Source organism: Cryptomeria japonica, chromosome 1, assembly GCF_030272615.1.
Source record: "Cryptomeria japonica chromosome 1, Sugi_1.0, whole genome shotgun sequence".
NCBI lineage: Eukaryota > Viridiplantae > Streptophyta > Pinopsida > Cupressales > Cupressaceae > Cryptomeria > Cryptomeria japonica.
Genome location: NC_081405.1, coordinates 302,860,792 through 302,886,092, shown reverse-complemented (window position 1 = coordinate 302,886,092; position 25,301 = coordinate 302,860,792).

Here is a 25,301-nt window from a genome sequence, read left to right as displayed (position 1 = left end):
GTTCTGTCTCTTTTCTATCTTTGTGCTTTCCTTTTGCTATATGTTCTGAGTTTTTAATGTAATGTTGTGCTAAGTTGATCCCTTTTGGTGGGTTCATTTTGTCTTTTTGAAGTGATCAGGCACTTTTTTAGCAGTTTTGTTTTCCTGGCTTGTAAAAGGTTCGGGTACCTTTCAAATACCTACTTTTACTTAATCAAAACATACAAGAACATACATACGTATTTTATTTAATCAGGACATATATTAATTTCACACATGATATTGCCCTAAACAATCCACATGGAAACAGGAATAAATCGCATGGCAACAGGAATAAATCACATGGTTGTAGGAATAAACCGGTAAAGACAAAACATGCTTTAATAGGTTTAGGATATATGAAATACATACCGTAAAATTCCGATACATCATTACTACTATGCAAATCAAAATATGACAAAAGCTCAAGAGTTCTAAGGATAAAAATATGCCAATGTCTCAACTCATCATGCCCCCCAACTTTAAGATCTTGTTGATCCTCCAGCTAGAGGAAAATTTCTGATTCGTACACTAACTCTTAGGTCACCAATGGTTCCTTGACCTATTCCACCTGAAGCTAAATTCTAGTAAAATCCTTTCATCTTTTCCAACCTAGATCATCTGGCTTCTTCTATCACTACTTCATAGGGCTTATCTATAGTTTTACATCCCAATAGTGGCCACATAAGAATAGGAGGCTGAAAGATCAAAGGTACCCAGTTATTAGTTTTCTCTCTGCCTAGTTATATATATTTAGTGGCTCTTTGCATATTTTCCTTTAAATTTGGCAGTGAATGAGGTTCTCCCTGCTTCAATTCTTCTAGCAAGTTATTCCAGCGCTGAGTTAAACCATCAATTGCAACTACACTTTCAGTTTGAACTTAATGTTCATATGTTTGGTATATTTCTTCCCTCATCGGTAGCACTAGATTCCTAACATCTTGCCTTACCAGTAACTTCTTCCATTCATAATAAATAAATCTTGGCTCTTTTGCTTCCTTCCTCAATGGAAATGAACAATCAAATTCAAAATCCTTGTATGCTCTGGCTTGTGCCCCCATGCTAATCTTATTTTGAATCCATGACATTAAAGCTTTTAAATGGATATCACCAATATATAACAAAGGATTCCACTCACTATCTGAAGGTACAACATAGTTATGTAAATAAAGTTCACACAACAAATTTTTCACAACTACTAGAGAAGTCTGGTAAGCATCATAAAATTCCTCAGGGGTTTCTAAAGAGGGGCTAAGGTCCCTAACAATGCAATTCAATTTGAAATTTAAATACCACTCCCTTAAATGCAGAGCATAAACCCTTGGTGGTTCCCTACATTGCATGGATTCGGGGACCATACTAGTGATTGTATCAACTTTAGCCTCTAATTCTTCAATTTTGTTATCCCTCTTTTCAATTTCTCTTTGTTGTTTGTCAATAACCCCTTGCAATCTATCCCTCTCTATTTCTCATTGTCTATAAAATGTTAACGCAATAGATAAATTGGTTAGGGATGATGGAGGTCTACTAGGTGTTACCTTAGGCCATGGAATCCTTCAATGGGTTCCTCAAGCTGCTCTGACACATATGCAAGATTTGAGAGTCTATCAACAACATCTTCCTTCTAAGTTTCAACATCTGTAGGGCTCCTTTCTTCTAATGTTTCCACTCAAATAACCTATCGGATCACCTGCTAGACGGGCCTTCTAGGTTTTACTCTGAGTCCTTCTCACATTAACCTTTGGAGTGGCTGCAGGAATGGTTTCTACCTATGGCTTTGCTGAGGAGTATTTCTTTTAGACCTACGCCTCTTGGCTGCATGAGAAACTCAAGTTGTTTGCGGCTAAACCATAGGTTCTTCATTTGCATCCATTATTTCCAATTCCTTCCCTTTTCTTTTAGAAGATGGTGATTCTCTTTGAAGAGAAGTGGAGGGTTGCTCCACATTTGTCTCAACCATCTCTTCCTCCACAATAGCCACAACTCCTTCAGTGGTGAACAATTCATTCTCAGTAGAAACTATAGGAGAAGAGGGTTCTTCAATATTTTCTTTTTCAACTACGGGATCATCTACAACAGGAGCATCATCAACCCTAAACTGCAATATGTCTTCAAATACCCCCCATTCTATTTGTGAAACATGTCTAAGAGAACATTCTACAAGTAGTTTAATCAAACAATGATGGTTGACATAACGATTTCCGCTATTCCATGTTTCTTTAGCACTAATGGAAATGAGGTGGTATAGAAAATTAGGGACATTCACTCTCCGACCATGCCGTAAATGACTAAGCAATTTGAAATGGGGTGAATGTAAATTTGAATACCTCCCTTTGCAAGTAATGTATTTAATTACATATAAAGCCACCTGGGGCCACTCTACTGATAGGGAAACCCTCCTAGTTCCTTGCTTGTCCACTGATAGGGAAACCCTCCTGGTTCCTTATGGGAAGTGTAAACTTTGCTCTGCAACTTCTATCATTTTTTGATTCTGGAAACAATTCTCCTTCCTGTCGTAACCCTGTAACTTCAGCTATCCGCTACTTCATAGCAATGACCCTTAATCCTTTAATAGTAGCTTCTCCTTCATTGAATGAATGCATAAACTCCACGGCAATTTCTTCATTATAATCCCTGATTTTCAAAATGTAAACAATCCAACCATGCTGCCTAAAATAATGCTCACAAAGAGAATCTTGTAGCAATGCATCATGGACTATCGGTTCATGGCGGATTGGATCTCCACCCATTTCTTACTCTGTTAATGTAGCAAACTCTGTAGCTAAGAAATGGAGAACCTAAATATTCTTTGAGATTGAAAAAAATGAAACTTCCTTACATATCTCCAAATTTGGCAGCAGAGTTTATTACTTTCTTATGCCAAAGAATATCTTGTTAAAGAAATGATGGCAAGTAATCAAATCAAGGTATTGAAAAAGATGTAGGGAAGTGTACATGGATTTAGGAAAGGCAATAGTCATAATGAAAGCATAAATGCGTAATTAAAATAAAATATAATATGTACATACCTGCAGTCGTACGAGAAGAAAGGCAAAATGAAATGAAATGATAGACAAGAAAATGAGATGGGATGATGTGGATGGAAATTTTATTTTTGGAGAAGAATATTTCCATAAGACATGGAAATATTTTTGTGAAATGACATGAGGAGAATTATGAAGTGGCAAGCATGTTCACTGCAGTGGCTGCAGGAACCTTACCTCCATTACTTTGCTCAATTGTTGAAGGAACTTGATCAATGGCTACAAGAATTTGATCAGTGGCTACAAGAACTTGTGTTTGATCCTTTGTAGCAAATTTTTGTAGGAACTCCTCTTTGTTGGTTGGCTTATGATAAAGACACAATCGGTGACCATTTACCAAAAGCTTAAATTGAGCTGGGTCAATTATGGTCAAACGAGCAGCTCCATTGTTGAAAACTTCCTCTATCTCATATGGACCTAACCATCTGGTTTGCAGCTTTCTCATAGTATCTTTATATCTGGAGTCATACAATATTGCCCAATCACCAGCTTTGAACTTTTTCTCTTTGATGTATTTATCATGCCACTTTTCTCTCTAATTTTGTATCAGTTTTGTCTGCTTGACAACCATTTTTCTCCATTCATCCAAAGCATTCAATTGTTGAATACATTCATTTTGTGCTTCAGAAAGTGTCATATTTAATTGCAAACTTGTCCTCAGAGTTTTGTGCTCAAACTCAATAGGCATCATTGTTGTTTTCCCATACACCATCTCAAAAGGTGTAAAACCAATTGGTGTTTTCCAAGGTGTTCTGTATGCCCAAATTGCTTCAGAAAGCATATGAGACTAGTCTTTTTTATGAACAGCTACTATCTTGGTAAGAATAGCCTCAAGCTCCTTATTTGTAACCTCTACCTGTCCATTAGCTTGTGGATGATATGGGGTAGATTTTCTGTGCCTTATATTGTATTCATTGACCAAGGCTGCAATCAATGTTGAAGTAAATTGTGGGCCTTGGTCTGATACAATTTCCCTTAGTACTCCATATCTCGTAAATATCTCCTCATACAAAAACTCAACCACCTTATTATCTCTTGCATGTGTCATGGCATGAGCTTCCACCCATTTGGTTACATAATCTATACATACTAAAATGTAGGATTTTCCATTAGAAGGTGGATCAATTGGGCCAACAAAATCTAATCCCCATTTATCAAACAGTGCAATCAATATTTGTGGATACAATGGCATCTCATCAGATTTAGTAGGTCTCCCCTTGCGCTAGCATGTGTCACATTTTCTTGTATATTGTGTTGCATCCTTATATAATGTGGGCCAATAATATCCTGTATTTAGTATTTTGAGTGTTGTTCTTTTAGCAGCAAAATGTCCTCCACACAAGTCATCATGACATGCATGCATGATGTCATATGTTTCATCTTCTCTTACACATCTTCTCATGACTTGGTCAGGTCTAGTATAAAACAAACAATCAACAATCCATGAAAAGTTAAAGATTTTCTCTACTAACAACCTTCTTTCCTTAAGAGAGAAATGAAGTGGCATTTTAGCAATAGCTAAATAGTTGGCAATATTAGCATACCAGGGAGTGTGGGCTTGTATAAGGAATAGATGTTCATCTGGAAAAGAATCATCTATGGTTGTAGAATCTTCCTATAACTAAAGTCTGGAAAGATAATCTGCAATCGCATTGGACTTTCCTGGTTTATCAACAACTATAATATCAAATTCTTGCATCAACAATAACCAATGAGCTAATCTACCGGTAATTGAAGGCTTATTCATGAGATATCTAATTGCAGTATGATCAGTATGCACAAATATGGGATACCCTGTGATATAGTGCTTGAATTTGTTGAGTGCATATATAACTGCTAACATTTCTTTTTCAGTGACTGTGTAATTTAACTCAAGCCCCTGTAAGTTCTTGCTAATATAATATATTGCACTTTCCAAATTATCAATCTTCTGTCCCAATACTACTCCTATTGCATAATCAGATGCATCTGTATGAATTTAAAATGGTAAAAACCAATTCGGACCTTTAAGAACTGGTGCTTGGGTCAAAGCATGCTTAAGCTTCAAGAAAGCTTCATTGCATGAAGAAGTCCATCTAAAGTCCATATCCTTGGTAAGTAGAGAATATAAGGGACTTTCAATTTTGCTAAAATCTTTGATAAACCTTCTATAGTATCCAGCATGACCAAAGAAACTTCTTACATCTTTTTGCTTCACTGATGCATTGATATTCTAAATGACTTCAATCTTTGCTGGGTCAACCTGCACTCCTTTTATAGAGATATGATGACCAAGGACTATTCCTTCCTGCATCATGATGAAACACTTCTCACTGTTTAATGAAAAACTATAGTCTTCACACCATTTCAAAACTTTGTTCAGGTTCCCCGATGCTTCTTCAAATTCAGAACCATTAGTTGTAAAATCATCCATATAGATTTTCATGATGTCTTGAGAAATATTTGAAAAGATACTAATCACTGCTCTTTGAAAAGTGGCTGGAGCAATTACACAATCCAAAAGGAAGTACAAAATATGCATATATGCCCCAAGGACAAGTAAGTGTTGTCTTTTCTTGGTCCTCTGGGGCTATTTGAATTTGATTGTAACCACTGAATCCATCAAGAAATGAAAAATATTGCTTCCCAGCCAAAGAGTCTAATACTTGATCCACAAATGGCAATGGAAAATTATGTTTTCTTGTTGCTAAGTTCAAAGCTCTATAATCAACACATACCCTCCATTTTCATCCTTTCTTAGGAACTATTACCAAAGGTGATACCCCTTAGCTATCAGAGATAGGATAGATAAACCCAACCTTTAACAACTTCTGCAATTCCTCTTTAACTATTTCTTTTAATGCAGTATTGATTCTTCTTTGAGGTTGTCTGAGTGGGTAACATTCTTCTTTTATATAGATATGGTGGGTGCAAACTATTGGATCTATTCCATGCATGTCCTTGTAATCCCATGCAAAGGCATTTTTATGACATTTAAGCAAGTCAACGAGTGCTACCTTTTGAGTATTTGAAAGATCACTATTGATATTCAAATATTTATGCAAATCAACTTCTATTTTGATAGTAAAATCAATCTAGGATATATTAGAAAAATGGGAAGTATAGACTTCCTACGGCAATAGAGTATGCAATATATCAATGGCTATAGGAAAGTCTAAATCTGCAATATTTGGTACCAACTCCTGCAATTGTTGTTCTTGTGTCAACTCATTTGTCAGAATTTTATAAAGGATTGAGTCTTCATCATGTAATTGCATGAATGGCCCTTGATTAATCATCATAAGGTGATTAATAGAGTCAACTCCCTCAGGTTCTTCTCCCAAAGTAGGCCAAACAACTTGTTGTTGATCAAACTAGAGCTATGTAGGAGAATACAAAGCTAATTTTTTGGTAAAGTTCCCATCTGAAATAGTCATATCCCTTGATCTACATCTAATATATGCTTTAGCCGTGGCAAGCCAAGGTCTGCCCAAAATCACCAGATATCCCCCCAGTGTTGCCTTTGGAGACAAAATCATAAAGTTTGCAGGGTATTCCCAAGAATCCAAAATAACAACCACATCTTCAATCATACCATCAGGTCACACTGTAGAGCTATCAGTAAGCTATAGAACTGTGGGTGTAGGCCTTAGACTATTGATTTCAAGCTACAACATTACTTCTCTTGTCATCACATTAATGGTTGCACCTAGATTAACTAAAATATTCCTTATCTGGGTGCCATTAATAACTATACTCACTACTGGACTACCAAGATTAGAATATTTAGGAATTGAAACCTTTCCTAACATAATATTTGCCAGTTGACCCATCACATGCACTGTTTGTAGATCCTTCTTCTTCCTGCCAAGTTTTTTTAGACATGCTTCTCTAAGTGCCTTATTGTATATAGGAACATCTTTTATTGCTTGCAATAGCGAAATTTAAACACATACATGTTTCAGTTGATCAATGATATCAAAACCTTGCTCATGTTCTGTAAGAACTTCTTTTTCATGCAATCTCTGGGGAAATGGTGGTAATCTCTGCTTCAGAGGTATTGTGTCTGTTGGATTAGAGATTTCTTGTTCTTCTTGTACCTAAGTGATAACTGGAGGAGATGGATTAGGCAGAGTTGTCCTAGATCAGAGGTGAATATCACTTATAGATAGAGAATAGGTTCGGTATTGATTAGGGTCAGCTGAATAAACTTGTTGTTGCTGAGATTTAATATTAGGATTCAACATTAGCTGAGTGGGCAATTGTGTTGGTTTAGGTGGAACAATAGTGATTATAGGGGGAGGCATTATTACAGGTGGTTGTGGCTGCTAAGTAGGTCGTTGATAACCAAAAGATTGGGTAGTCCATGGCCAACTCCCCCTCCATTGAGGAGTAGGTTGCCAATTCCCTTGAAACTAGTTTCCTTGTTCCTGAGGTGGATACCAATTCCCTTGTGGCTTCTGCCACTATGGTATTTGATTAGCAAAATTATGCCCTTAACCTTGAGAACCATACCAGTTTGGATAATTACCAAAATTTTGAGCATATGGTGATTGTCATTGATTATTTGGTACATAAGAATTTCCACTATAACCAGAAAAAGAAAGTGGATCCGAAGGCATACCTTGTCTTTGGAAATTTGGCCTTCTTTGAGCAACGTAGAAAACTTGCTCATCCTCAGCTTCTGTTGGCTTGAAGTCCGGAACCTCAAGATTTGCAACCATTTTACATCTGCAACCCTTTTTCTGCTATCTACAATGAGGGTAGAATTCTGTAAGAAATGCATCAGCTTCTTCATGCTTCTTCTTAGCTGAGAGTGTATCCAATTGAGTAGCCATATTGTTTATAATGTCTTCCTTTAATTCCTTCAACAATTGGCTAAGTTCCATTCTAGAAACTCCAGTTTCAGATGCTGATGAAGGCACTCCCGACTTGAAATGCCTGTTCTTTTTAGAAGCAAATCTGGAATACTTCTTACAAATTTGTCCTATTTTAGTCCACGTGGACTATGCAATGTCACCTCCTCCCATAAGATCCAAAGAATTGGTGCATTCATCACCGATTCCCCTAAAAAATAATCAACTTGAGGGAATCTTCATTTAGAGTACCATGCTTGGATTTTTTGACACTAAACATAAACCTTTCTAGATAATCTTCAAGACTCTCATCTTCTTTCTGTGCCATTCTAAATATATCATCCCCATGACGATTGGTGCCTCTACAATAATCTTTATATTTTGCAAGAAACAATCATTTCATCTCATCCCATGTATTAATTAAGCTACTACCCAAGCTCATAAACCATCTTAAAGATGATTCCTTTAAGGTGGCATGAAATATTTTGTGTCTATGGGCATCTGTAGTATAATCAAAACTCCTATAGAGAACATCAAACTCAAATAGAAATGTGTTTGGATCCTCTATCACTAATCCATAGAATTTAGGGAGGGAAGAAGCTGGAATGTTCTTGAGATTAGCATTATCATGCTGATCAGATATGGGGAACTCAAACGTTGGATTCAAAGGTGGTGGTGGTGGTCAATTATTTCCACTAGGAGGTGGGTTTCCTTGCATTGGACTTGTGGGGGGAGTTACTATATGAAATTATTCTTCTGGGGGTCAAAATAGGAACTGAAGACTACCTTCTGGAAATTCAAATTCAAGGCAGTTCAAATTCTCTGGGGTTTGATAAAGTTCAGCAAAAGAATTTATATCTGGGGGATTAATTTCTACATGATTAGGATGTCTGGGTAGGAATCTACCTAGAAAATCTCTTCTTTGCCTATGCATGCAAATTCATGAAATTTGTTCGAACAATTAGGAATGCCAGAAAAACAATTAACTAAAAACTAAAAAGACAATAACCATAACAGGTTCTTAGTTTGACACCATACCCAACAACGACGCCAAAAATGTTCAACCCAACAATAAGAATAATAACTCTAGTTGAAGTCTCAACCCAAAGTTTGGACATTCACTTGGTTAATCCACTATTTCTATAGCTAGTGTTCATTTGATTGTCAACCCAGGGACGTAATACTTGAAATGGGTATGCACTATATATGCACTAAGTTCCTGCAATAGCTACTCAGCATTATTGCAACAACTAACATTATGCAAAAAAGATAATCAAGAATTGAAACTATTGAAAGGATACAGGAAAACTTTTGCATTAACATAAATTCATTCAAGCAATACTGGCTAAGTTCAATGCTGATAAACAAAAAATACTCAGTTTTGGTTTGGCTGCAGGAACAGTCAGTGGATTTGTTTCTAGTGGCTATAGGAACAGTCAATGCAAGAATGCCTACTGTAGCCAAGGAAAGAAAACTAATCTTAACAAATGCACAGGTACACTCACCAAGTGGGCCCCCTTGGGTGAGTGATTCCAGGCTTCCCAAAAACAACTCTAAGTGCTCAGAATAACTTATTTTTTATTCATCATTCTTTGGAAGTCATTCCATGATTCAACATGAAAAGAAACTCAAAAACACTTGTGAAAATCCTCTACTCTACTTTCTCTCTTTTTCTATCTAACTTCTGAGAAGAGATGAAGAGCTTATTTTAAAAGAAATCATCAACTTTAGACAACATTGATCACGCCGAAGAGAATAGGCAGATAACTATAAGAGAAAGGAGATAGTTGGAGTTAAGCTATAGAAAATGCCCATCTAAATTGAACCACTGTCATAACATACTATGGTGGTATTTACAATGCTAATGTCCACTTGAGTTAGACATCAGTAGTATCGTGTGATTGATTCTCCTATGTCATTCCTTACGCTTTTCAACATTTCTGTTGTTTGATCTTTTAGTCATCTTCTAGAATATCTCTTCCTGCAACTAGCGTGATGGGCGAGCTTCCACCATAGCATCATTTATTCCCTGCACTTCAAAAGAAATAACATACATATGTATTTTATTTAATCAGGACATCTATTAATTTGACACATGATATTGCCCTAAACAAGCCGCATGGCAACAGGAATAAATCACATGGCAACAAGAATAAATCACATGGCTGCAAGAATAAACTGGCAAAGAAAAACATGCTTTAATAGGTTCAGGCTAACATATGAAATACATATAGTAAACTTCTGATACATCATTACTACTATGTAAATAAAAATATGACAAAAGCTCAAGAGTTCTAAGGATGAAAATATGCCAATGTCTCAACTCATCATTCACCAGCAAGTTATATTATTCACCGATAGCGATGATAACTTGCTGATCATTTGGTTATGTCAAAGACATGGATTAGAAGTTTGGATTTGGTGTTTTGCTTATTGGTCTAATCAGGTTGACAAATTTTCCTTTACTGGTAGATAAGTCTAGGTTATGGACTAGTACATGTTGTCTACTCCAGATCAGCATGACACATTATGAAAATTGTTTATTGATTGGTTATTGTGGTAAATGTATTGAACTGACATGTTGTATCACATCAAGACTTATTTGTAATTGATTTAAATGTTATATCTTTAGTGAGTTTACCTATTCATTTGGTTTTAGGTTTTGTATATATGATTGTAAGATCTTATTAAAGATCATCATATCATGAGTGAGTGTGGATATTGAAGAGAGAAAATAAGCAGATCCTTGTGCGAATCACGCAGACACTATTTGAACATTGAAGGAAGGTTATGAAGGTGTTTTGACACTCATGTTCAGAGCTTAACTGATACTGAATCCAACATTCCATATTGCTATTTTGAGTAGTACATTATCATTAGATTTAACCATCCAATTGTGTAGTCAGTGTGACTCCTAATTTGTGATTGAGCAGTGAGCTCTAGGCAGTTGGCCTTTCTGCATGTGTAGACCCCATTTGTATACACATACTATTTGCAGTAGTATCATCTGATTGTGGGTAAGGTTTCCCACCTTGTTTTTTCCCTTACCGGGTTTCCACATCAAAATCTCTGTGTTATGTGTTGTGGATGTTGTTTCTCTTTATGTTTCATGCATTAAGTTATACTGGTACTACTATATATGTTAATCTATTTTACCTGCACTTAAGTTTGGTTTACCAACATTAAGGTTAAATTGAAATAACTTGCATTTGGATTACAATTTATTGACAATTGGTTCACAACTTACTCACCCCTTGCCCTCTCAGTTGTCCTTCCTAGGACCTAACACCCTCATCAACAAGTGCTTTGAAGTATGCTTGTGGATCACGTTTAACCACCTCTTTAAGAAGTTTAGTAAATCTAAGATTATTGAAATGCCTTGTCAATGGTAGATTGAGCTATTTATTCATCGCTCATTTCACTTTTTTCACTAGTTTCAACACTAATATGCTCTTCTTCATCAAAATCAATAAGGTTGTCGCCATCTTTAAATATATGATTTTGAAACATTTTGATTCTTGAGTCAGGAGACATAAGCAATTGTTTTGATCTTTGACCTAAGGTTTATGGATATGACGATGAATAAGACTCAAGGTATGATGCAAACCCTAAAGTGAAAGGGGGAACTATTTTATATGAGTGAGGTTAGGATGTAACTAATGATCAATGCAAATATTAAGGTGTAAACTATGTGAGATTGGGAAATGATAAGGATTAATGCAAAAAATGTAATCTATGTGAGATGGGAATGTGCTAAAGGATTGCTGCAAAATGCAATTTATATGGTAGGAAAGTGATGTGCAGCTAAACCCTAAATGGGATATGAGGATGAATGATGTTTGATGTAGGGACTAAGGATATTCTAGGTCTGAAAAAAATTACAATGTGATGTTTGACTTGTGCTATGACAGAGTGATCAAAGAGAGGGCATGCTCTGATAGGAGATGATGAAATCCATGTGGAATACCAACTCAAAGACACTGATAGGTTCCCTAACTCAAGGAAGATGCACCTCAAGTGATAAGGGTGATCGATGATCGAAAGTTGATGTCAAACCTAAGACGAGAAATCCTAATTGCAAGCAATGTTTTTGGGTTTTTTTGGAAGTTTGGTTGAAGTATGCAAGAGGTGGGATTATGTCCTAAAGGTATGGTGGAAGTATATGCAAGTGTATGTGTTATGTCCTAATGAAGGTGTGTAAGGATCCAGGGCATGCCCTAATAAAATGATGTAAGGCTATGAGATGATTATGGGTATGATCTAAGGGAATTATACAAGGGTATAACCTAATGGTGGTATGCAAAGGTTTGATCTAAGGGTGCTATGCAAAGGTTTTACCTAATGGTGTTACCTAAGGACGTGATGCAAGGATGGGACCTAAAGGAAGTATGCAAGGGTATGATCTAAGGGTGGCATGAAAGGTCCTAAAGGTGTAATGATGTGACTATCATAATTGAAAAATAATGTCTCAAGAGATTTAAAATTATCATTTTGAGAACATAGGTTCAATGTTTCAATGACAATGTTGTTTTACAAAGTTTCCGTTTTACAATGTGGATGAATACTTGAAATTTTAAACCAAGGTTTTTGTAAAGTGTTTCAATTTCAAGTGTGGTCTTGATTGTGAAATGTTCTTGTTTGTTTTGCACACACTCAAAAAACATGAGAGACAAAATATTTGTTTGATTTTGCAGTGAAATAAAAGCACATTCAAGTACAAATCATAAGGTTGGCCAAGACAATACTTGTTGAATCCCCTTGCAATAAAATACCAATAGTTAGAAGCTTGGTAGCACTGGCTCCACTCCATGACACTCACTTCTTGGGCATACCAAGCTTCGAATTTCTTAGGTCATCACTTCCCAAGAAATTTACTATCTCAAATTGAAGGGCACATGAGGGGTTTCTTTGGCATGCGTGTATCACAATGCTTGAGTCAACAAGTAGAAGGTTTTTGGAAAATCTAAACACAATGGGTCATATTCAAGGCATCCATACGAGTGGCCATGATCAACAATGTTTTCCACTCTATTAAAGGAGGTTTCCCAGCCTACAAAGGTTATACTCTACATATTTTTGCATGCCACACAGGCACTGAGGGAGACATGATACTATTATGGAAGCATATAACACTCATCGCTTGCAACTTTCATCACAAACACATTTTTTTATAGTGGCTTGGAAGAGCTTGGATTTAGCCTATTGCCTCTTGGGTTGTTCCCTCTCATTGAGCATCAAGGGCTTCTCGGGAGGCAAGCCCTCTAAAAGGTAAAATAAAAAGAGCCTTTCGCTCAAGACACAAAAGATACTAGTTAATTTTAAAGCACCAATTGAAGTGTTCGCTAAACTAACAGAAAATTGGTTTCAAAATCAAGTCTTCATCAAACACCCTGCACCAAATTTCATTAGCAATTTCAAGAAATTATCTATGACACATGAGATTGGATGCCACAAGAGGGAACTATTTTTAGATCTGCAAAATGTGTGGTGGAAGAGACAAGGCGTTAATTTGAATATGAAGTCAAAGTATAGCAACCTTTGCCAACACCTTCCATTTTGTCAACTCCCTCCATGCCTGTAACAAGATGAGAGTTTGGTAATAACATATGAATGCACCACCAAGGCCCATGAACTATTTGAGAAAACCTCTCAAGGAAATGTGTTGAACTATGTAGCCAAGGCACATCAAATGTTTAAATAACATGCATAAACTTGCAAACACATACAAGGTAGGTTTATTGTTTGATAGAATACTCCACAAAAAAAAATCATATGCATGCCATGATTACAAACTTCTACCCTAGCAAAAAATCAAATCAAATGAAAGGAAAAGGGTTGTCCCACTGGGCATGCCAATGTAGATGAGGGAAATGGGCAATTTGAATCAAAGATTCAAAATGCTTCCAACATGTAACAATGAAGTACCTGCAAGAAACATACATGCAACATAAAAAAATATCTAAGCGAATACACATGCACACTATCAAACTCTACTCCATTGCCCTCCTGTTCCTCAAGATTGCACATTTAACCTTATTTCTCTCAGAAGAACTTATGCAAAAGGCTACGAGGAAATGGGGTTTTGAGGATACAAAATTATATGAAAGCTATAATATGAGATAACAAGAGATGTAAGGGATAAAAGATCAATGCTTTAAATGCAAAGATAGCGAGTATGCACTCAAGATGTCAAGATAATGGATGTGTGTTCAAAATGCAAAGATCATGGATGGAAGAATGGGAGAGAGGCTTGGTTTTTATAGATTCTATCCGGGTGAGCTCACGTTTGATGAATATGGGATAAAAAAAAATTGGGCTTGGGAGTTTAATCCCACATGTCTGAGGTGGGTGCAAATAGATAGATGGAAAGGCACAAATAAGTGGTGGTTGCATAGTGTAATATGTTTGTGATAATAGCGTGTAATATTAATATAAATGATTAAATAATATTATGGATGATAATAATAATATTAATGATGGAAAATAAATAATGATTTATAATAATGATATTAATGGATAAATAATATTATAAATGATAATGATAATAATAATATTAATGGATAAAAATATAATAGATGAAAAATGATAGATTATGAAATAAATTCACTCGGGAATAAAATGTTAAATTCTATGTGTCTATAGTTTACACTTTTAGCCATCTCCTTAGCTTAGTTTGTCACATCATCACATTTTGCACATCTCCTCTTCATAGCAGCAAAGGAATAGAAACCCTAAAGTTATTCCTTGACTCTCTTTCATAAGAGGAAGTCAAAGTGAATCATCTCCTTAGGAGCTTTCGTATTCCAATGTGTGAATGAGAGTGGGATTAGGTCCTAATTCACTTGATTCCATTTTCATCCTACATAGTAATCATGTAGGTATGCTTTCTTTTCCCTTCTTTTTGCTAGCCTCCCTAAAAAGGTTTATGCTCGATGCATTGGATGTGGCCAAAACCCAAAGTCAAAAATCAATACCGCTCCACCAAGGCCTAATTTTTTGCCTGTATCAAATACACCTTGCTCTTTGTCCCCCCAAATATTTGATCTTAATGGTTGCCCGTGAATCCCCAAGCTTTGACTCGCCCCCTGTAGCCACTATTATGGATTGCCTAGGAAGTGGAAACAAGAAACGTATATAGTTACCTACCTCTAACAAATCTCCATCCCATCTTGGGTCTCTTATATCCCATAACCTTGCTTCTCTAGCAATTAAATAGCAAGCCACCTCCTCTAGGGTTGAGAAGATGAGGAAGAACTAGGGACCATCTATTGTCACCAAAAAACAAAGGATTGAGGTTGAAATGGAGGTCAAGGAGGATGTGAGTTGGATTGCAAGTGCCAATCATAGGCACTCCAACAGGTTGATTAGGCGCTCGTTAGGTATGGTTGTTGAACACAATTTGGTGGGGACTCAGGAAGATTTGGAGGGGGAGAACTTTGCTGAGACTGTGGAGGCAACATATAATGAGGAGGCTAAAGATGGCACATGGAAAGCTGAGAGTTCAATTAAATGTTTTAGCTAGGGTTCTAAACAAAGTGACAAGAATGAACAATTGGACCTCACCCAGGAAGTGATGCTAGAGGGGGTGGACATCAAAGGTGACAATGTGAGTATATGTGCCACATGCAAGACTATTGCAGAGGAATGGAATGCCCTAAAAAAGTAGGTGTTGGACATTGAAAAGAAGATGGCGAGTGTGTTTAAATTTAGTTTGCGTTCATGCATAGCTCAACTACCTCAATGTTCCTAATGCAGAAGAAGGTTCTTGGAAAGGATGCTGAAACTAAGGGGAATTACAAGGAATTGTTCAAGTTTCTTATTGAAGAATGGAGCAATGTGCTCAAGTAGTTTGTTTTGGCTAGTTTTTTATGGTTTTTCTATTATCTTCTTTTAGTCATAAGACTCTATTTCATCTTTTATCTACTACTAAGACTGTTTATAATATTTGATTATTCTAAGTATGTTTTTGTAAGTTTATTATTAAAGTGTTGTTACTGTTAATGTTGCCTATGGGTTGTTAGTGTAAAGGGGCAACACCCTTGTTTTTACTACTTTTTAATATAAAAAAACAACCATTTAATCATTAAAATATAAAAAAGGGATGTGACATATGTGACACCCACCAACACCAGTCTTCACTTCATATGAGTCTTTTAGCACCCTACAACCCACACCACCTCAATTTAACTTTCTAAAAAAGATAAATTTAAGGTGGTAAACCACATCAAATAGAAGTTGTCAAAGAGTTTGTGTACTTTTTTCTAGCTCAAACTTGCAAAATTTCTTTTAGGTGACATGATTAATATAATAATTTTGAAGGATATCAAAGATATGAATGTTGTCATCAAGATAATTACCTACTTTCTCGCTTAGGGCAGAACTTAAGCAAACAACATTAATGTAAATAAAAGAATCACCTTCAATGTCAACATTATTTATTCCTTTTTGTGCACACAATTTCACACCTTATAGTAGAGCATTTAGTATTTCTTCATTATTTGTGCAAGCTAAAAGTTACTTGGACAAAGCTAAAGAGCCATCAAAATTGAGCTTCAATATGAAAGAATCAATTATTAAAAAAATATTTTATAATAATCTTTTTAAGAATAAATTTATTTTACTTAAAAAAATTTATTTTGCTTTAAAAATTATCTTAGTTTACTTGCATTATTTACTTTTATTTTTATTTAATAATTTATTTTTTTAAAATTAATTAATTTCTAATACATATTATTATTATTGATTAGCTTATTACATAAATCTCTTTTATGTCATAACAAATGCCTATAAATATTAATTATTAACCTTACGTAGAATTTGAATTAAATTAACTCACTTTATGGGCTTATTCTTTATTCCTTTGTCTTATTCCTTAAAAAAATGAATGTAAAATCTAAAGCGAATGATTTTATAAATTATTTAATCATGGTGGAACACTTTACATAAGACATGACTAAAAGTTTTGGGAAAAATATTAGTGCAATAAACATGAAATCCCAAAAGATTGACTTTACAAATATTTAACTAATTAATTGCTATTCATTAGAAAGCTACAACATTTTAGCTAAGACGTGACTTAAGTTTAACGAGGCGCGTCAATATTTTTATTACTTTATATTATAACAAAAATAAAAAAATCATAGTTTTGAATTGCATGTCATCTATTCTTTAGCACTTTAACCTCAATTTTGGTTAAACCAAATGGATTACAAATAAGAATATGTTGATTTAAATTAAATAATTAGTATATTTAATGGTTTTTGAATTTTTTAATAATTAACTGGTAATATAAATAAGAATAAATGTATTTAGTTTTGTGATTCAAAAACAAATGATTTGAGTAAAAATAATGGAAATTTCAAATTATAGATAAGATATGATACTTATTATTTTTTAAGATTGTAATATTGTTTTTTGTTTAATATAAGGTTAGGTGTGAGGAATAAAGTTAAGTCTATGATTTAAAAAATGTCCACCTATGGATTAGATCTTGTAATATGTAGGTCTCTTATTTTTTGTTCACCTAATTTGCTTCTATTTATTGATTGTCATTAGTGCCATAAAGAAACACATTCTCTTGGGTCAACTCTCACAAAAATAGAGAAAATGATTAAAACTTCACTCTTTAGTCATGCATATGCATCTAGAATGATCATGCTTATCTATTGTATGAATTGAAATAAATAAATAATAAATAAAAAGATTCAAAAACACAAACTAAAATCAAATCTAATTCCTATTTTATAGAATCCCACATCAAATATCATATGCATTTTGATTTGTCTATTCTAGGATGTGGATGTGACTCAACAACATAACACCCTGATTTAATTCAAGGTAGATTTCAACATAGTAGACTTATTTAAATGTGAGATATGAAATGATGAAGAAATGATCCCATTTATAGACATTTTAAGGAAAAATCAACTAGAAGATGATGATAAGAGTGGATGCCTTAGTTAGAAACTCAACAGACTAATATTGGTCTTCTACAATAAACAAAATTAACCTCTACAAAAGTCAATCCTTTTGTTAAACATTGCAAGGGTTGGAGAGGCTACTTTGTGGAGGTCAATGGTGCCTTTGGCAGATGGGATTATCTGGCACTCAGACAAGGTGTGTGTTAGTAGTATTTTGATATTAATCAATTGGGAAAATATTATAGTAAGAAGCCTAAGTTCCACCTTGGAATTCACCTTATTCAATCTCTATGGGCTTATAAAGTGTGTTGGTGGGGAAAATTAGGGTTTCACCAATTAAGATAATAAAACCACTAATCTTACCTAAGGAACCAATACATTGAAATAGGGGTGAATCCAATAGATCTAGCCACAATTCAATTGGAAAAATGGCTGAAATTCTAATGAGATTCACTAATTTAGTTTGCTACCCTCTTTTAGTTGAAATTTGGATTTGAATTGTAGGGTTTAGGATTGAGCAATGGATAATTGAAGTAAAACAATAAAAATAGACTACTAAAGGTATCAGATAGAGCCATAGATAGGGATCTAAGCAGAACAAGAGAATTAGAACCTATTCTTGAATTGGGACTGGGAAGATGGGTCTCCTTGGTCCTTTAACTTTGATGCAGACAAGTAGGATCTGTTCTAGATCAGGAAGATGCACTGAATTCATTGTTAGAAGCTAAGGTGAAATTTCTCAGAGTGGGTAGGTAGGTCACCTTTGTCTTCTACTTTTCGCTCTATCAAAATATGACCATGTTCATCTTCGTCAACCGTATCAGAATCTCTGATTACATCTCTTGAGTCAATTGCCTACACAAAAAAATATAGGAAAAAAGTTTTGGATAGGGGCTTTCCCTAGGTCAAACGTTGGGAGCTTAGTAATTAACCTTGAAATTGAAATGATAATTGTAATGGAAATTACAGTAAGATGCTTTCCATTTGAGGGAAAGACTAGATCTAAAATTAAATGCTTGTAATTGAAATGTATACCTTGATGAAGCTTGCTTGAATTTTCATGCAAGAGTTTTAGGATGTCTTGTAGAATGTCTTTATAGAAGGTTGATCATGGATGCCATCTTGAATGCTTGAACTTGATTAAACCTCTTCTCCAATGCTTGATGAATTATTGATTACTTGCACACTTGAATTGAATTTGCTAGAATGCAATTGAGACCATTAGATGACTTAGGAGTTCATTAGATTTGAAATGAGAGGGGTAGACCTCCTTTTCTACCTAACTGCCCAAAAACTATTTGAATTTTCCAAGTAGGTCGACATGAGATCCAATTTCTCACTCATTTGATTTGACTATTGTGAGGACCAAATTTGGGTCCTAATTGAGAGGACCGGGGTGTTGTGGCACCATGGTCCTAAGCTACGACCAAGGCATCGTAGTGCATCGGTCCTGAGAATCCGGACTCAACCTTGGGGTAGAGACAGGAGAGAAGGTGAAAATATGGGTTTATGGGGTGGTGTGAGCAGAATCAAAACAATCATTAGGGATTGAAAGATGAAGCACCAAGGTTGGGTCTAGGTGAGGACAAAACTATATGCATATACAATTTACGATGCTACATTTGGCCCCCACTTTAGTGGGAGTACGCGACTATACCCATACTCACGATAAAGTACAAAGTCACATTGAAAAACTTTCACCAAGATACCAAAGAGACAAGACACACTAAGCCCCTAGGGGCTTTAGGATCTTACTACTATAATATTGAGATAGAAGGGAAAACACATGAAAAGGGAAAGAGAGAGCATGACTATACTAGCTTAGTAAGATTCTTCTACTATAAGCAATGAAAAAGAAAATACCAAATTACAAAGCAAAAGACTTAGTTTGAAAAGTAACTTGAGTATTGAAAACACATCATTGGTGTGTGCATAAAGTGTAACATTGAGTAGAGTGTATGCCCCCACATTGAAGCTATTGCATATGTCTTATCAGGTGCAATTTATTTAAGGTATCAGGCATTCAAAAGAAAAGCACGTTACCACAATGAGATGCACATAAGGGATCCATTAACTTTGTGGTCAGTAATGCGCTTCTGATAAATAATGTACATCAAGAATAATTGTATTGAATTGACCTAATCCCCCAAGCGTAGTGGAACAACAAACACAATGGAAGAAGAGCACATGTGATAAAAAAAATAAAAAAAATTGAGTCAACATGGAAGAGACCAAAAAGTAAGATCTTAATGCTTTGCATAGTCCCCAAGTAGACAACACAAACCACATTTATAAACAATAGCACATGTATGACATACAATACAGATGACATATAAAAAATTAAGATACAAATAGAGTAATGTCACAAGGGATTCAACCTCTTTATTACCTTGCATCAACAAAGTAACAAGGGTCATCCAAACAGAACCTAACATAACACAAAAACATGTCAAGCAACACATCATACCTAGGAGGCATATTATGAGCAAGCATACTCACAAAAGAGAATCCATGACATGAATGAAGCTAGTCAAGCAAATCATCGTCATCCCAATATTGCTTAACATCATCTAGGGATGGTGGACAAGATACAAGAGGAGCCACATCGAGCATAGTAGATGGAGCTGCTGCAAGTTCCAAACAAGTCCCATGCTCTAATGATGAATCACTTTGTTTGTCATTAGGAGCTAGGGTTAATGCTTTTGAAAAATGTGAAGATAACTAATGATATATCCCAACAAGCTCACTAGAATCAACATCGTTAGCATGAAAAACATTATCATCATCATCCACATCATCTAAATTAATAAAAATAGGATCCTTAACATGAAAAGAAGTTAAACCATCATTTTTCTTAAACATTTTTAATTTAGGTGATTTGAGTTAAACTTGTTGGCAATTGACACTCCTCTGGTAAGGGTTAATGGCATTTTGGGTTGTTATTGATGGCAACTCATCTTCAGCTATAAATATATTCTATTTGGATTCATTGTTTTATCACTTTTCTTTGTTTGGGTTAAGCAGAATTCATCACACTTAATTGGTATTCACTTTGCTTCACAACCGGCTAAGTCTTGATCCTGGTAACGTGTATTTGGAACTTGATAATGGATAGGACCCAACTAGGAGATCTTATGGCCCCGATTATTTATTTCATGGAATTTATGGTAATGTTTGAAGGCTGACATGATCATTGAGATTATGTTTGAAATTCATTATGATCCGACAACCAATAGGATTATACTTTTCATTAAATCCGACATTATGGAAGATACAAGGATATTTAAGGAGATCCTTTTAGCGATAGATTATAGAAGTTTTTTTGAAATGTGAATTTTGGTTGCAAATTATTTAGGGATTATCGATATGCATTTTGGTTAGTGATTAGAAGCTTTTGTGTGTAGTTTCACATACACAACCTAACCAGTAGCAGAACAAGGAAGAAAAGAGCATCAACAAACCGGTCCACAGTGAAGGTTATCAGAGCATGAACCAAAAATTATCCAGCATGGTTAGATGCATATTATGAGTTCATTTTTATTTGTAATCATCTTGTAGTACTATGTAAGTCAGTGAGACTTATGTTTGAGCAGTGAGCTCTAGGTGGTTGGCCTGATTGCATGTGCAGTCCCCTTCATGTAATATTTGTATTCCTTGATCAAGTATATAGATATTGTGGGTATCAGCCCCACCATGGTTTTTTCCCTTTGCAGGATTTTCCACTTATAAATATTGGTGTTATGGTGTTGCCTCTTTATGTGTTATTTGGTGTGTGCACTTTAATTTTATTTATTGTTAACTAGTTAATAAGAAATAAGTTTAAAACTAACATTACCAACAAAATACTGATTCACCCCCCCTCTTAGTATTCTTGGATTCCAACAATTGGTATTAGAGCCTGGTTCCTCGGAAGAAGTTTAACCACTTGAGGAAGATCTGGAATTTGGAATCAATGGCAATCGGTCTGCGACAACAACTTCAACTTTCTCTTGAGGATCTTGATAATGAGAAGATGGAGAACAACAAATTGAAAAATAAACTGAAGCAAGCCAAAGAACACATCATTTCATTGCAAGGAAATCTTCTAGTTGTTCAAGCTAAGAGAAAGGAACTCTGTGATTAATTGCAAAATCAAAATAGTGATGAGGAAGATGCTATGAAGGATCAATGTTAAAAAGTCACTCAGGAGAACACTATCTTGAAGAATCAGATGAAAACCCTAACCATGAGGATGTGTAAGGAGATTGAGGACAAAAAGAAAAAATGAATAAAATATAGCTCAAGTACTGAAGGATAGATCTAATGAATGCAACAGATTGACATATGAGAATGATTTGCTGAAACTTGAATTGGTTTAGTCCTGAAATAATGAACATGAACTTGAGAAACATATTATAATCAAGAGAGATGACTTGGTCATTTCAAATGAGTACAAGGAAATGTTCAAGGATAGCTTAGCTAAACTTGATGAACTACTGAAGAATCAGAGAGATGCTAATGACAAGAGAGGTCTTGGTTATGAAGAAGGAGAGTTCTTGTACTGCACAACTATTAGACAACTTAGATAACAAGAGGACAACTGAGAGGGGGGGAGGTGAATCAGTTGTCACTAGATTATATAACTTTAAGCATTGAAATCCTTATTACCGAAACACATAAACTCAATACCAAAATGCATAAACCAAATACCGGAATGACTGATATAGCAATTAAACATAAACATAAATCATAGAATAGTTACCATCCACATGACACCAAGATTTGTATGTGGAAAACCTAGTAAAGGGAAAAACCATGGTGGGAAACCTTCCCACATTCAGATAATACTTTTGCAGTAAGTATGTGATTACAATATGAGGGGCTTGCACATGCATGAAGGCCAACAACCTAGAGCATACTTCTCATCAAAAAAAGGAGCCTCACTGACTATAAAATAATTCTAGAATATGATCCAGAACGAAGAGTGAACTGCAAAGATAGCATCTCCTATGCCTGAGTACAGTTCCAGTTAAGCTCAATACCAGAGGTCTTAAACCTCTCTTACCAACCCAATTCTATCACCTATGATTGACCAAAATCTCTACATACAATTACAACATTATTCGCACAAAGATAGTCCTATATCCTGTAAATCCATATGCCCATGATCTACAATGAGATCTTACATCATATTTATACCAACCCGGGACCTAAACAATTAGGTCAGCCACCTAAAATATAATACAATAAGTTCATAGCATAAACCTGTAATCCAATGATCAACCAAGTTGTCTAAGGCCAAAAATAATGTAAACCAATCATTAAATCTCACCGGTAACGCATCAAGAGCATCCTCCAACACATTACATAAACCGGTCCATAACCTAGATAGCACTGAACCCAAAATAGGTCACCATAAACCAAATGCACCACCAACAATGAACTAGAACATAAACAAGATAACCAACAACATCTTGAAAGTAATCTAGAAGCTGCACCAACACCACTTATCACATGCATCAAAAGATCTTCAACAAAGCTCTACCAGTAAAACCCTTACCGGTGACCAAAAGGCTTACTAGAAAAAATGATAGCATCTGAGTCATCAAATCCCAAACCAACTGATTGTGATACACATCTGAATAGCAAGAATGATAGATCCAAATCAATTCCACAAAACAAAGCATATCGAATCAATATCATAATCCAACCACTCTACCGAAATCAATCGAAAATCGGTAAACAACCAGTGTTGCCATCAATGACAAAAAATCAATGCAACACATAATCAATTCCTCCAAATCACCAACAATATTCCCCTTTGGTATGGATGTCAACACTAGATGTGAAAAACATCCAAGTGCTAGGAAATGCCAAACAAGTCTCCCCCTATGGAAGACAACCAACAATCTCCCACAAAATGATATAGCAATGAAGCTCTAAACCAAACTCCCTTAATGAATATATCTCTCCCTTATGTTTTTCACCAGAATAACTCTCCCCCTTTGACATCAATGCCAAAGATTTGACATAAATATCAAAGAGAAGTCATAAATCTTCTGATTCTTATAGTTGACTACTCCCCTTGAGTAGTAGCATCACCGCATCAATCCGGAATGAGTAATAGCTCCGATAATGCATACCAAACTAATGCCAATTAGCATCACTTAGGTCTCTATTGGAGGGCCTGAAACCCCCAATCTGTCTCTGAAGTACTCAAATGATTCTTTAGGAAAAGGTTTAGTGAAGGTGTCTGCAATCCGCTCTTTAGTGTTCACACAAACCAGTCTGACTTCATTTGCTTCCACCTTCTCCTTCAAAAAGTTATACTTGATAGATATGTGCTTTGTCTTAGAATGAAATACTAGATTCTTTGATATATCAATAGAAGAAGAGTTATCATAGTGAATAACTACCGGTTCATCACAATCCACCTTTAGATCCTTCAACATTTGCTTCATCCATAGAACTCGTGTACAATTAGTAGCAACAACAACATACTTAGCTTCAGCAGTAGATAAAGAGGTACATGACTGTTTCTTGCTGATTCATGAAACAAGTTTCTTTCCAAGAAAGAAAGCTCCACCAGATGTGCTCTTTTGGTCATCAACATCTCCAACCCAATCTACATTTGTATATGCACATAATGTGAAGTCATCATTTTTTAGGATATCACAAACCATATTCAGTTGTTCCTTGCAAATACTTGAAAATCCTTTTCACTGCTCTCTCAAGTTTTTCTCTAGGATCACTTTGAAATCTTGATACAATATAAACTGCATTCATTATATCCGATCTAGTCTGAGTCAGATATAACAAACCTTCAATCATAGACTTGTACCTTGTAGGATTTACCAGTGTAGATGCATCTTTCTTTGTCAATTTCTCACTTATAACCATCAGAGTATTAACTGGTTTAGAATTTTCCAGCCAAAATTTCTTCAACAACTCTCTAGTTAACTTTTGATTGGAACACTACGATCTACCAGTCTTCATTTTTGATAACCGGTAATCGGTATATTGTATTAACTGGTATTACTCTATGATGAGTTACCAACCGATATTTCTGTAATGTGTGATGAGTTATCATCCACTGACACTTTGACGATGTTTTTGTGTCGTGTTACCAAATGTGTCTAGATGCATTGAACCTAGGAACTTGTAGTCTAATTCTATTGGACCGTCATGAAATCAGATTCCTTTATAAGGACATCATGTCTAGGGTTTGCATGTGAGATGTGTGATATGTGAAATATATAATTGAAATGGTTATGTGCGATCATTGAAGAGAAGATTAGGTTTATGTGAAGAGATAGAGTGTGGAGATATTGAAGACTAAAGTAATGCTAAAATGCATTAACAAGGAGTTTTCAAGGATCTAATTAAGCAGACTGTGCTATTAGCTAGATCATTCATTTGTTGATTACTCACATCTTTGACAAGTCTGAAACCCTTAACCGGGTAGGCCTAGCAAAGCCTTTGTTAATCCTCTAACAAGGTGGTTC